This window comes from Adiantum capillus-veneris, chromosome 9, assembly GCF_014529385.1.
Source record: "Adiantum capillus-veneris isolate H3 chromosome 9, ASM1452938v2, whole genome shotgun sequence".
NCBI classification, from domain to species: domain Eukaryota; kingdom Viridiplantae; phylum Streptophyta; class Polypodiopsida; order Polypodiales; family Pteridaceae; genus Adiantum; species Adiantum capillus-veneris.
The window spans coordinates 122,959,496-122,974,246 of record NC_140939.1 but is presented as its reverse complement, the minus strand read 5'-3'; the positions used below and the strand labels follow the sequence as shown (position 1 = coordinate 122,974,246).

The window sequence follows — 14,751 nt, the reverse complement described above, 5'->3', positions numbered from 1 at the left end:
TCTCTAATAATGACATGGAATACCTTTTGTGATGAATACTAGTCTCAACAAGGCGCGTTGTCGCTATATATACTTTTTTTCGGTTAGTGTATTCTTTGATCAAAAAATACTTTGCACGATTGAAAAATACTTTGCACAAAGTATTTTTTGATTGAAAAACTAGGAAGAAAAACAGTTGTTCGTTTTTGCTGATGTGGCCCCATAAAATATCCCTGTGCATCTGCTGTGCTTGACATCGATGAGCCATTGATAATAGATTATGTGCTACCCTTTCTTTATTTAGCTCCAAGAAGGATTCTAAAAAATACCAAGCCCTACTAAGAGTAATGAATTTTTTTCCGGACTGTAAAGGACACATGTATGCCTTGTAGAGTTACCAACCTACATTTAATCAGGTATACATTGTTGTCTTATGTGGTACTCTACCCATATGGATGTTGATACATATAATTCAATGTATAACATAAAATGGGTGACATAGAATCCTGTCATCTTTTTAGCAGATTCAAAAGGATGGTTTCTGACCTTAATAGATACTTATGAAACACCTATTTATTTTGTAGCACCTATTTTTTGTGCGTAAGGATTCTTTTGGGGTCATACTATCTCATCAAGCTCATGAAATCTAGGGGGTTCTTCATGAATAGGCTGCAGAGAGGGAGGAGGACCCTTGAATGGTTAAAGTAGGCCTCAATGTGAAGGCATGAAAAAAATCCAATGAGCTAGCAACATGAGCCTATAAATTGTCCCTTTACTTCTTCTTTAAACTTGGAATGGTCAATAGTATCATCATACTATAAATACACTTAATGGACTTAGTGTTCTTTTTACTAACCGTTTCCTCTAGTATTTGAAAAGCACCTAGCTAGTACACTAGGAGGTGGCTTTGTATGCTAAAGATAATGATTTCACATTTACCTCTAGTGTTCCTCTTGCTTTTATGTCTGATAGAGATGCCTTTTGCTCTTGATGTCTGCTAGGTGAGTCTGTAGCGTTCCACATCACATCATGTCGTGAGTGGTCTAGCAATTTGCTAGTGGGAGCCTTGATCGTATGCATCTGGCTAGCGGGGTTAGCATATGACATAGAGAGTGTAGGACATGTATGCTTGTCATTACCCAATGGTGCATCTTACATGCTACGACATGTGCATTATGTTATTGAGATCGCACAGAGTTTGATCTTGGTGAGACAATTGAGAGACAATGGATGTCAGGTACTGCATAATGGACAGTTTTTCTAGATACATTGCATTCTCTAGTCATTGTAAGAGGGGCCAACATTGGCTTGGTCTATCCTATGCATGTATTTGAGGTGCGAGACAACATAGTTTTGATTACATTAAATTCGTGTCAACGAGAGACTAGAAACATATCTTTCACGGATGAGCTTCCAAAGTGTTGTGCACGACATGTCTGTAGATGCAGAGTTAGAGCAGCCATGCTCTAGCGAGACACAATAGATTGATCATCTTAGGACATAGATGCCTCCAACCACGAAGAAGAGCGATATGGAGTTATTTGGCATGCTCATGCTAGAGTGTGATAAGGTGATGCCACGACATGTGGATATAGTCCCTATGGACGATGAGGGAGTGATGACTACCATGGAGTCAAGAGTGATGCATCCATAAATGAATAGTTCTAGTGGTGATACAGTGAGTGTTGAGATACCTATTACAGATAGATTGATAGAGGTCACTACACATGGCGTTGATGCAATTGGCATAGATATGTTGGCAGAGATTATGCATTTGGGACTCTCATGTACGACCTTAGTGTCAAGACCCGACATAGCAGCTGCTTTAATGGGAGTGTTTGCAGTCGGGATTGTTGGTCGAGCGATGATTGACACTAGCATGATGCATACTAGAGCAACGTAGGTCATTATAGTATACCTGCAGGGTATGCATGGTGATTCTAGCAGGGATATACGTTTTTGCACACCACTAGAGCCTATATGACCGCAGGCTTTGGGAGAGCCAATGGACATAAGTTGAGACAAGATTCCTCTCTATAGCTCTTGTACATACTACTAGATCCTATAGTAGTACCACTTATCGGCACATTTGCCTTTAAGTGGGAAATTGTTGGGGTAAAGGCAGTGTGTCTCTTATCTGGATCAGATGTGCCAAAGGCGCCCACTGCTCATCACTTGTACACACCTTATTCTTTACTAGATAGAAGAATAAGGAGATCTCTCTCACACATTGTATGTAGTGAGTTTCTTCATCACATCCTATGTTCTCTTTCTCTCTATCCTTCTCCCTCTCTACACACTCATCGCATTTACACACTCACTTTTTTGGGGTTTAAATAATAGTGTTTTTTTGTAAAAGCATATTAGATACATTCATTAACTGTTCGTTATGCTCTTGTTTAGATTTACAAACACCAGAATATCATAAAAAAACAATGACAAAACCATGTTAGTAAATAAAAATCATATTCATCATACATATAAAAGTAGCTAAACAACATCAAGAAATTCATAATGCCTAGTTTTTGTCCTAACTGTAGTTTTGTAAACATCTTCCTCAAACATGTTGCCTTGATTATTCTCGATTTAAGGTCAATTTTATTGAAAACGTTTGCCCCTTTCAAACATGTTGACTTGATGATATCTCGATTTAAGGTCAATTTTACTAAAATGTTTTCCCCTTTCAGTTTTTCTAGCAGACCATCGACTCCCAATCATCAACTTTGGAAATAGGAAAACACCTATTCTTAATGGTTTTAAAGCAGTAGTGTAGCCAATACATATAGAAGGTTCCATTTTTCTTCTTAACAAGAGATATTGGAGCTTTGTTTGGTGAACCACTAGGCCTCATAAGTCCTTGGTCAAGTAAGATAGTGATTTGATTTTGTATCTCCTAGTGTGCAATTGGGTTTATGTGATAAGGCTCTCTATAAGGAGGTTCACTACATGGTCTTAATGACGGCATGAAGGTGGCATTCCAAGAGGCAAATCATGCATAAAACAGTCTTTAATTGTGAGAGGAAGATATCGTGTTAAGAATAATGTGGAGTTTCCAAGTACTAGGTATGTTCTATTGCCATGTGTGAGAATCAATGTGCATATTTTGTAGTTAATGGGTGGGTTAAACTCATGACGGAAAGGCACTGCAACTACAAATGCGCGTTGTCATTGGTATCATATTCAATGTAGTTGGCTTCAACTTCATGGTCCTCAACGAAAGCATCTTCGACGAGGTTCAAAGCTGCACCATTTGGACAGTTGTTGTTGAAGGGCCTTTGGGTGGGATTAAGTGTTACTCCATTGGGTTGGCCATTAGAATGGCCATTTTTCTTAGCAGTATTGTTTGGGTACTTATATGAATAAGGACCAAAGTGAAATCATTTAACGCATTTTACCTTTTTTGTTATCGTTGGAGGTTGAGTAGGATGCTGATTTGCAGAATGATTTTGGTTGTCCCACTACTGCATGCTACTAATGTTCTTTCCATGGGGCTGAAAAGGTGTAGCAGGATTGTCAAATCTACATCTCTTGAGGAAAGTTCAGCTTTGTTCATTTCAAATTTAGGAGACGAAGGAGCTTCTTGTTACGGTTAATGTTAGTAGGTTTTTTAGTGTGGGACTGATGTCAACCTTTCTTCTTCTCTACACTAAGGGCCAAGTAAATAGCTTTAGACATCGAATTTGATTCAAATATATCTACCTTAGCTGCAATTTGAAGTGCTAACCCTGATATGTATTTACACTTTAGTTTCATGCGGCTAACATGTTCAATGGCTTGTAGCTGAATGAGAAAGTTCCAGGAATGATCAATATAGGCCTGCACATCTTCATTCCTATCTTGATGAAAGAAATCCCACTTATAGTGTGCTTTAGCTTTGTACTTTGTGGGTTAAAACTAGGGTAGAGATAAAAATTTTAATGCATGACAAGTACGTGGTCATCCACCATGTTGTTTGGTGCTATTCCACCATAGTGTAGCACTACTTGTGAGATGTTTTGATGCACATTTGACCATTTCATGTTCAGGGAAGTCTTCATTCATGAAGGTCATCATCTAATTGACTAATCCATGCCAGAACAATGCTAGCATCTTTAGTGTCATCAAAATCTTTTTGCTTTGGAGCAGGTGCAATTTCAACACTTACAATATGCAATAAACTATCTTTCAATCCTTGTCTTTGAATGCACTCATATGCAAGAGATTGTTGTAAATTTGTGAGTTGTTTAGTGATTGTTGGTGGCTATGGAAGATGAGCCATGATGGCATGTTTACTCTTTTTTCATTTTTTTAAAATAAAAATGGTTATATACATGGATAAGGTTGGTTTGCAAGTAGTAAGAAGATTTTTAAAAATGAAATAAAGATTACTTAGTTGTAAGATCATGATGATGCCCAATCCACCTGTGCAATACAAGAGCAAGGTGAAGATCGGTGATCGGTTGAACAGATTTCCATGTGCAAGCTTGGATTTTACTTTTTTAAACTCCCTACGTAGTTTATAGTGGCAATCTGCATTATGATTGTTATATTTGGATAGAAATTGATCGCAGTTGTTTCTTTGAAATTCAAAGGTATCCTCCTATGGTTCTTTGATGAGCTTGCAACCGTTATCGATGGTGAAATTTTCAAAGGTGCAAGGGATTTTCAACAAGGCTTTTGAAGATCGTAGGCAAAAAGCCTTGAATGAGAGCTTAGTTGTAGTTAAATAGGTATGTGAGTATTGTATATAGACGTTGAAGGGTTTTAGCGGATATAGCTAGGCAAGATAGATTATACTTGCACCCGTGGCCACGATGGAAAAATATATTGAGCTTGGAGGGGGGGGGGGGGGTTGGATTCACCCTTAAGAGTAAATGGCCTTTGGGGTTAATTGGTTGACCATGTAGTGGGTAGTCAAGCAAGGAATAATGGCCACACTTTTTAATTAAAGTGTGTGGACATGAACTAAAAGGATGAAGAGGCATCAAGCAGATCACATTACGACTGTGCGAGGTTGGTGTGGTTGATTATGCAAGCTCCAGTCAAAATTTGGCCTCGTTGCGGTGTAACAAAATGACACCCATGCCTGGGCAATCCCGTTGTTGCAACTTTTGTGCCCTAAGGTTGATGTAGACTGCAAGGTATTGTGTGTGTAAGCATCGATTCCCACGGCTCCCAGTCGTCGAGAGGGGGTTAAGCACTTCTTCCTAAAACTGCATGTCGCACTTGACTGGGTAAGGTCTTCGATTTATTCTAAGTCGCGAGCTCAAAGGTGATCCTTGCTTGAAGATTTCTATGTAATCTTCTCTCAAATCAAACCCTTCAAACAAGAGATTCGTCGCCTCTTTGATTGATAGCGTTGTCTCTTCTGACTAAAGCCCATTCTTTTCTCTAACAAAGTCGAAGTCACCCTTTTCAAGCTCCTTCAAAATACACTTATATCAGATCCTTAGGGGGTTCACCATTCCATACCCCCTATATAACGTATGTTCGTGAGGTATTAAAAAAAACCCTCTTTTAACATGTCTGAATGAATAAAATGATCACTTATTTTAAGAATTTTTTCAAAATTGAATATAAAAACCCTTTATTTTAATGTAACTTTGTTAAATTGCCTAAATTTTTTGAATCTTAAAACCCCTTCTATCAAACTCACGTTATACATCAACATGATTACATAGTGAGCCCCCTGAGATTAGATCTTAAACATTGTTTAATCAAGCTTCTTCAAAATCTTCTTCTTCTCATTTCCTTGCACTTAGTCGCCTTGATAAATCCAAAAGAATTAGCAATTTTTGTGGATTAAATACTTGCCATACCTGTTTATGACTGTCAATAAATACAAATTGACAAAAAATCTATTGATTATGTGCCGCTCGATCGCTGATTAAACTCAAAATTTCAAGTCTAACATTGCTAATCTTGATATTCATCTTCAAGAAATTAAATCACGTGTTTTATTACCACGAACTTGAGGGTCGAATACCATTTTTGGGAGATCAGGAGAACAGGTGCTAAAATTCTTCAAACTTTCCTCTCTCTCTCTCTCTCTCTCTCTCTCTCTCTCACACACACACACACACACACACACACACACACACACACACACACACACACACACACACACCAAACCTCTTACCATCTCTCCCTTAACCAACCACAAACACAAGCAGACAAGGACACACCATACACACACACACTTACACACACACACTTACACACAAGAATAGCTTTGATGGTGATATTCTGTAAGAGAGAAAGATGTTGACACAATCACTACACACAACATAACATAACAGAAGAGCATCTTGCAAGAAAATGGCCTAAAATTGTACCCCCAAACTCTAGGACACCTCTTGTGGAGTTGAGTATTAATTTCTTTATTGACTAAGTTGGTATAAAAAAATTAGAGGCCTCTCTTTACAATCTAATTCATGGGTGGTAACTATGACTTATTGCATGACCCTTCATCGGGCAAATTCTCACCAAATTTGTACAACAAAACCATATAGTATCTTTTTTTTTTTCAAAACTCACCAAACTCACAAAAGTGAGTGGTATTGTATTATAGAAAACCAAAAAAAATTACAGGATCGGCCCTACTCATAAACGAGCCAGGGCACACCAACAAACCACCAATCCCATAAAAAAGATACGTTGGTTGATAAAGGGGTCCACCCTGACACAGAAAGATCGGTTGACATGGGAGCCACCCATCCATAAACCAACCGACAAGATCTCTAAAGCCGCTCCAGCCTGGGGCTACCACCAAGGGGGGATGACTTGCCACATCATTACCCTTGTCCACCAAGCCGAAAGAGATGCAAACATAAGTCTCCAGGAACAAGACCACCCACAAGCGAGATTACCACGAATCGAAGAAGCCCTGCCACAACCCAACATATGCCCTTGCCCCATTCCCTGAAGCAAACTCCAGCCAGCACTAGAAGAACACCCAAACCAAACACGATGTGAGCCATGCAAGATCTCGAGAACAGCACCCATAGTCGAGCCAGAAAACATGAGGTCCCATTTGATGAAATGACGCCTGCCACACCACAGATATGTCCATGAGCAAAGGAGCACAACCGACAGGCAACCCTTTGGGGGCTACCACTCCAGATTCACCATAGCAAGTCACATCATAAAACTTAGAGGCCAGGCGAGCAAGTTTCCCTTCGAACAGAAGAGCGGACGGCCGCCACTCCCCAGATCCAAAAAAAATAGTGTGACAAAGCCTCCCATGGAGACATGCGCAGACTAGCAAGGGTACCTCCCCGAGAGCTCCTTCTAATCACCTGCGTTGCAGAGCCCTCCTCCACCAAAGGTTGCGGTGACACGGGCGATCTCGTCCCTTGTAAAGACAGCTCGGAGCACTTCTTCGCTCATGCTAATCCGCCAAGGCCGACAATAGCGCAGAGCTTGCTAGGGTTTGTCGCAACTGACCATTCCTCCCTCTCTTTTAAGAAGAAGAGAACCATATAGGGTTGTTAGAAAAAATAACTTCAACACTATGCAAAAATAAATGGACGGGAGTATTATTGGTTTTATTGCCGGTGCCTTTTTCTCAGTTTCAAGAGTCTCAATCTACACAACATCAACTCACTATTAATGAAAAATAAAGATAACATAGTAATTAATGCTATTCCAATTGTAATGCTAATCGCATACAACAAGAAGGTACCCAATATCGTAATAATGTTTCTTACTAGTGGAGGATTTTTAAGCACTTCGTAAAATAGCATTATGGATGTTGGCACCCTATAATTTTGTGATACATTTTACAAATATTAAGAAAATTATAGTCATTCTCAACTACGTGTCTTATTATTCTAGAGGATTTCTTAGGCACCCTACGGTTTTGTGACACAGTTTCTGACAAACAATAAGAAAAATTAGCTCATCCACATTTTAGTGGTCATAGCTTTTGTAGACATTAATAAAAACCTTCGTAGATGTTGGCGCCCTAATTTTGTGATGCATGTTTGTGAGAAACAATAAGAAAAATTAGCTCATCCAGCCTTCCTAGACTTTAAAAGACTTATTCTTGAAGTTGAGCTATTCACCAACAAATAGATTGTTGTACTCGCCTTTGGGTCATAGGAGAGATTGTTTTGCATTTCCCCCCACCCCAACAAAACCCAAATAAGAATTTTTTCTTTTTCACTCACAATTGTGAGTTTTGCTTTTTTTTTAAAAAAATCTTTTTCGATGATATTCATTGCATCAAAAGAGAGCAATGGTGGAAACTACCAGCTTCAAACTAGTCCATGAGCGCCAACATGAACTGATCAGAGGCTTCTATCGAGAGACATATAAGGATGTCACATCTAATTAAAGTTTGGTGATTTAAAGAGTCGTACCCCCTCTACATTTGGAGTTGGGAAATAGGAAACCCCCCGGGTGGGATTGATGGTGGGTGAGAATTTGGAGGGAGCATATGGTCCAAAAAAGTTCGATGGTGTTGACTAGTCCCCTCCCACCCATGATCTCCTTGGTGGCAACCACCTACTTCCCAACCACTTGGCCGTATGTGCATTTGGTTGCTCCCTAGTCACTTCGCTTGGTTATAAAGTAAACTAAGTTCTCCAGGAAAAAGTAAACTCGGGGCAATTGGATGGATCACAAGCGGTGCAAAAATTGTGCCTCAAGTCTAGCTCACATCGTGCGAGTGATTTTCTTTTGTTATGAGCCAATCAAAATCTCTCTCTCTCTCTCTCTCTCTCTCTCTCTCTCTCTCTCTCTCTCTCTCTGCCCTTGTCACATAGGGCGGTGGAAGCTGTTGACGGGGCACTCATGTCAAGGAAGAGAACACCTTTATATCTTCAACCCTGCCCCATTTCTCTTCCAACCCTTATCCCCCCCCTCCCCTTTCACCCGTGAGCACTTCCACCCTGACGGCTTTCCTATCCAGCTTATGGCTCATTGTTATGCAAGTTAAGGAACCTGAAATGGCTACCGCACAATGCGAATTCTAGGGCGGCGGAAGAGGTGAGCTCTCCAAAAGTGGTGGAAGGTTGCTTTTCTTCCACGCTTCGAGTGTGGACCCACCCTCAATTAAGAGCTATTGATGCCCCCCCCCCCCCCAAACAACAAAATGTGGTTGCATGGACAAGTTTCGAACCCTCGATCTATTGCATGGGCAAGCTTCGAGGCCACCATCGCTCGATTTCGTCATCACCCGCCAGCACTCTATTTCCTTCCAGTAGCCAAACCAACCCTCTAAACGGCTCTGAGCTTCACAATTCGCAAGAGAACATCAACGCATTTGCCTCTCTCGTCCGACAATGCTCAAACAGTAGCTCTTTCTCCAAGGGCCTCTACATCCATGGCGACATTGTTGAACAGGGCCTTGAAGGCGATAGATTCCTCAGTAACCTCCTCCTTGAAATGTACGGAAACTGCGGGTCTCTAAGAGATGCAAGGGCTGTGTTTGATTTCCTGCACGATCGCAACGTGTTCTCCTGGTCTCTCATTATACGGACGCATGGGCAACATAAAGAAAATACTGAGGCTTTGAAGCTTTTCAGGACTATGCTTGGAGATGGCTACATGCCTGACAGGGTCATATTTGTCAATGTGATATCTGTTCGTGCAAGCCTTGAAACCCTAGCTGTTGGTAAATGGATGCATTCCTTTATATCTACATGCGGATATGCATCTGATACCATCCTTGGTACTGCTCTCATCAACATGTATGGTAAGTGTGGCAACCTTGAAGCAGCAAGCATGGCATTCAAGAACCTGCACACACATGACGCCATCTCTTGGACAGCATTAATCTCGTCACACGCACAGCATGGCCTCTACAATGAGGCCATTGTCCTCTATGATGATATGCGACGAAAAGGGGTCCTTCCGAACAGGGTCACCTTTGCTTGTATTCTAGATGCATGTGCTGATAAAGCAGCAAAAGTTCAAGGCCGACGCATACACAAAGACATTGAAGATTGTGAGCTGGAGGGTGATGTCATAGTGGGCAATGCTCTCATCAGCTTTTATGGGAAGTGTGGGGAGCTGAAAGCAGCTCAGAAAGCTTTTCAGAAGATGAGGTATCGTGATGTAGTGTCGTGGACTGCACTAAGTTCAGCTTATGCACAGCAAGGCAAGTTCAAGGATGCTCTAAGGGTTTTCGAGATGATGCTAGCAAGACGAATTAACCCAGATAAAGTTGCGTTTGTGATTGTGCTGTCGACATGTAGTCATGCGGGCCTTGTCCAGCAAGGGTATGATTACTTCTACTCTATGAAACACATTTATCATGTTGCACCTGTGGTGGAGCATTATAATTGCATGCTAGATCTTCTTGGGCGGCTTGGGCAGCTTAAGGAAGGGGAATCTATGATTAAAGAGATGCCAGTGGAGCCAAATGCCACGACATGGATGACCATGCTGGGTGCGTGCGCTATGCACGCAGATGTGGAGCGTGGAGAGCATGCAGCAGAGCGCGTGTTCAAGCTTGATCCGGAGAATCCTACACCCTACGTATGCTTCAGCTGGTCGATGGGAAGAAGCAAAATTGACACGGCAAAGAATGAAGGAGAAGGGCTTAAGGAAGCAACAGGGGCATAGCATAATTGAGGTGAATGAAAAAGTGTATGAATTTGTTGCGGGAGATGTTTCGCATCCAAAAACAGCAGAGATCCATGCAGAGCTTCTTCTGTTAAGCAGCCAAATGAAAGACATGGGTTATGTGCCGGACACAAGGGCTGTGCTACATAACATTGATGAACATGAAAAAGAGAGTATGCTGTATTGCCATAGTGAAAAGCTTGCTGTGGCCTTTGGCATTATAAGCACGCCTCCTGAAACTTCTCTTTGCATCATCAAGAACTTGAGAATATGTCATGATTGCCACTCTGCAATGAAGTTCATCTCGAAACTTGTGAATCGGAAAATAACTGTGAGAGATGCAGTTCGCTTTCATGTTTTCAAGAATGGAGTGTGCTCTTGTGCAGATTATTGGTAATGCCTGATGCATCGAGCTCTTCTATTGGAGCAACAACTTGAACGGCATTAGTAGCAACCCAAAAGTAACATGAGGCAGGCCATGAAATTGAGAAGTCTGGGACGAATCAATCACAAATCAAGTTAACCAACGGTTCTCAAGTGTTAGCAGTAGGGCACTCCACGTGGGTGAGGGCCTGCATGTATGCATGCCATGTTGGAAGGGAAGAAAACCATAAAACTCGATGGTAGGCTCTGTAACAATATGGAGGTAAGGAGATTCTAGCCTGAGAGCCTCATACAATGACACAAATATCAACAGTATATGTTGTGAAGTTCATACAAACCACAAAGTATTTTAAGTGTTTTCTTTGGTTAAAGCTGATTTTGTTAGTTTCATTTTTCTGACTTTGAAGAGAACGTCTTTTGTGGACAAACGAGCAAGTCTTTTATGTATATGCAATGCTATTATGCCTACTTGTTCCTCCTTGAGCTCATTATCAAGGCAGACATTTTTCCAGGTGCTTTTGCTGTTCAAGCACCCTTCACATTGTGGTGATCACGGAAATGCCTTTGCATTGCTCTTGTTTGGAAGAAATGCCCCCATTTGCGAGGGTTGTTTGCGTGCTTGCCAAAAGAAATGAGGAGAGTCTCCATTTGTGTTGTGTGGGCAGCATAGGATCCTTTTGGCTGTTTTTATGCATTATCAAACGGCAGACTTTCTCTGAGGTTTCCACATTTTTTCGCAACGTGTATATTGTCTGACATGTGTTTGTTTGCAAGCATTCTGCATGCTATGTATCCAGCTGAAGAATCTGTAAGTGGCGGCATATATGTGGGAATCTGTTGCGGAAGAGTTACATGCCAACGCAGAAAATGATAGGTTTATGCTTTGCTTGTGTTCAAGAACAGAAGGTAGGCTTGTTTCAGCATTTAGAGGATGGTGGCAGAGCCCAAGGTGAAGAAGAAATGGTGGGTTTTCTTTATTAACAGACATGCATTGACGAGTCACGGGAAAACATGCCTCTCGTCAGCCTAGGAGCCAATAAGATGTGTTCACACGATCTCCAGCTATCTGTTTTATGCAACAGGTGTAACTATGCAAAAATTGGCATGATTGCAAAAGCCTCTTGCATGGTTATGTATAATGTATAATTGGTGCATGCGTGATCATGGATGAGGCATAGTTATCAATAAAGTCTGAGATTTCTTGTCGATTTGGTCTAGTGTGAACCTTAGGTGGCTTCACTCAAGAGCCATACATGCAATGTACAATAATCCCCAATAGTTCTTACATCAACATAGCATCAAACATGCTAAGACAAAGATGATGAAGGACAAACTGTATTTAGCCATGGGTCAAATCACTACAAGATTGGTTTACCATGTGCCAGGCAAGAAGGATGACCTACCACCAACCTCAAATCAGCTCACATGGTTGGAGATGTGGCACAATAACTGAAGTGACAACAAAAACAAACCAAGTAATTTAACTCTCTTGCTACCAGGAAAAAGTACAATTTGGCTGCCCATATGGAGCCTAGAAGCACTTGCTCACGGTTAGATCAATTGGTTTCGGGTCAAATAGAAACAATGTTGAAGATTCAACCTTATTGGCCACTATATCATGCTTTAGTGATGAGTAAATCTTGATGCAAAAGCAAGGAGTGCTCGAACTTGAACCAAATTGTGTCCTTGAGACTAGAGAAAGAACCCTTAGAATTAGAGTGATTAGAGAACATTGGTAAAATGGAAAGATTATTTCACCGAAGATGCTACTTTGGAGGATGATGTTTTCTTCTTGAGGATTTCCCTAACTTCATTTGAGATGAGGACGTCTCAATTTCTTAAGTTGGGGTGATTGTACGGTTTTCACCTTTTTGGAATAAAGTAAATGTGTTATAATCTTTGGAGATTTGTTACCATACATATGTGGTAGTGATGTGTGTGAATACACTTAAAGATAGTCGGGGCATTTTTTTCCTCACTCCCCCGTGCATTGTATATACGCCATCATTCTAGGGTTAACTTATCTTTCATTTGTGCACTAAGCAATATACTATCTGTTGTGTGTCTTGAGCTTTATCATCTTCTTCAAGCTGTGTGTTTCCATGCAACCCTAAATCCAACAATTGATATTAGAGCAGGTTGTGTCCTCCCGGGCATAGTCACTAGCATCGCCAGCACACGCTTGCTCACTTTCTCCTATTTAGGTGAGCTCACCAAACCTCACTTTCTCATATTTGGGTGAGCTTTGGTGAGCGTCAGTAGTATTTCGGAATAGCTTGTAGAGCTTGGTCTCCTCAGAATTTCCATTCAGACTCATTTCAGCTTCTGTTTCCACTACATACAATACTCCGTATGGAATTTCGTCCTTTTGTGCAAAATTTTTGACGGTGCAATTTTCTGCAGAACAGGTCGCTTACAATCTTCTTTGGGTTCTGCTATATAGCACGTGTTAGTCTTGCTTCGTTTCTCCTCTTTTCGAAAAGTTTTCACATCAGGTGCAGGCACTCGCCATGGTTGACAACAACACAGATGTGTTCAAGATGTTTGCTGCAAAGGATAAATTGGATGGGTTTGCCTACATGATGCAACATGTTCTTGTGTCGAAGAGCGTTTGGAATATTGTGCAAGGCATTGATGTACATCCAGATTCTGTGGATACAGGCTCTGTTGACAGTGTTGCAATTTTGGTGGCAGGATTGCTACTACTAGCTGTTTTGCCTACGACTGAGCAGTCTCGTTAGGATGTTACATGCTCATGCATTAATTGTATTAGATGTGAAGCGCACTATTACTCCTCACATTCGCTCGGAGGCTCAGGATATATCGGGTGATCTTTATGCAAGGCGCAATGAGGCTAAAATTGTATTGTTGCTTAAAGATCTAGAGTCAAAGATTATGCATGTAGAAGATGACATGGACACTTTCCTTGCTGGTGTCAAGGATATTAATGAGCAACTCATTCCTGCCATGAAGTCATTTTTGAAAATTCACTTGTGAAGACTGTTCTTGATGCATTGTCAGATTCTTAGCAACTTTTGCTAGTACAGAGACCTATAATCCAAGGAAATCTTGATGTTGTTAAGTTTAATGCATTATGCACATTACAGTTGCATGAGTCACTTCAAGAAAGAATAGGGCTAAAGAACGTGCAGCTGCTCATACTTTTATTGATGCTCAAAGAAAAGGTGGTAACAACAATGTAGCCACTTCTCGTGGTTCTTCATTGAGTGGAAAATCACATGTCCCTACTGCTTTTGCTAACAGCACTTAGTCTGGGAATTCTGGTGAAAAAGGCAAGAAGGAGATGTGTTGCCATTATTGCAAGGCCAATGAACACTTGATTAAGTAATGTCCTACATTGAAGGCAAAAGAGGCAAAGAAGAAAGAGGCTAGTTTCACTACAAGTACAACTATTGTAGAATCTTCTATGAAAGGAGATTGTGATGCTGATGTAGAGAGGATTTTTCGCTACTTGAGTGACACCTTACATCTTGGATTGTTTTATCGAAAGAGGGGATCGTTGCCGCCACATATAAATGCTTTTTCAGACTCGAATTGGGCTAGTTGTTATGACACGCGAGTGTCCACAAGTGGTTTTTGTTTCATTGCTTGACAATTCATGCATATCATGGTAAAGTAAGAAGCAACCTATTGTGGCCACTTTCATTTGTGAGGTTGAGTACAAGGCAGTCTTCACAGCTACGGTTGAGTGTGCATGGATTACAGCTACAGTTGAGTAGTGTCCTAAACTGAAGGCAAAAGAGGAAAAGAAGAAAGAGGCTAGTTTCATTACAAGTACAACTATTGTAGAATCTTCTACGAAAGGAGATTGTGATG

The 14,751-nt window shown here is 41.0% G+C and overlaps 1 pseudogene; it reads left to right on the top strand.

The window, feature by feature from the left end:
- Nucleotides 1-9,067: 9,067 nt before the first annotated feature.
- Nucleotides 9,068-12,812, top strand: LOC147451112 (pentatricopeptide repeat-containing protein CRR2, chloroplastic pseudogene; annotated as a pseudogene).
- The last annotated feature ends 1,939 nt before the right edge of the window (nucleotides 12,813-14,751 follow it).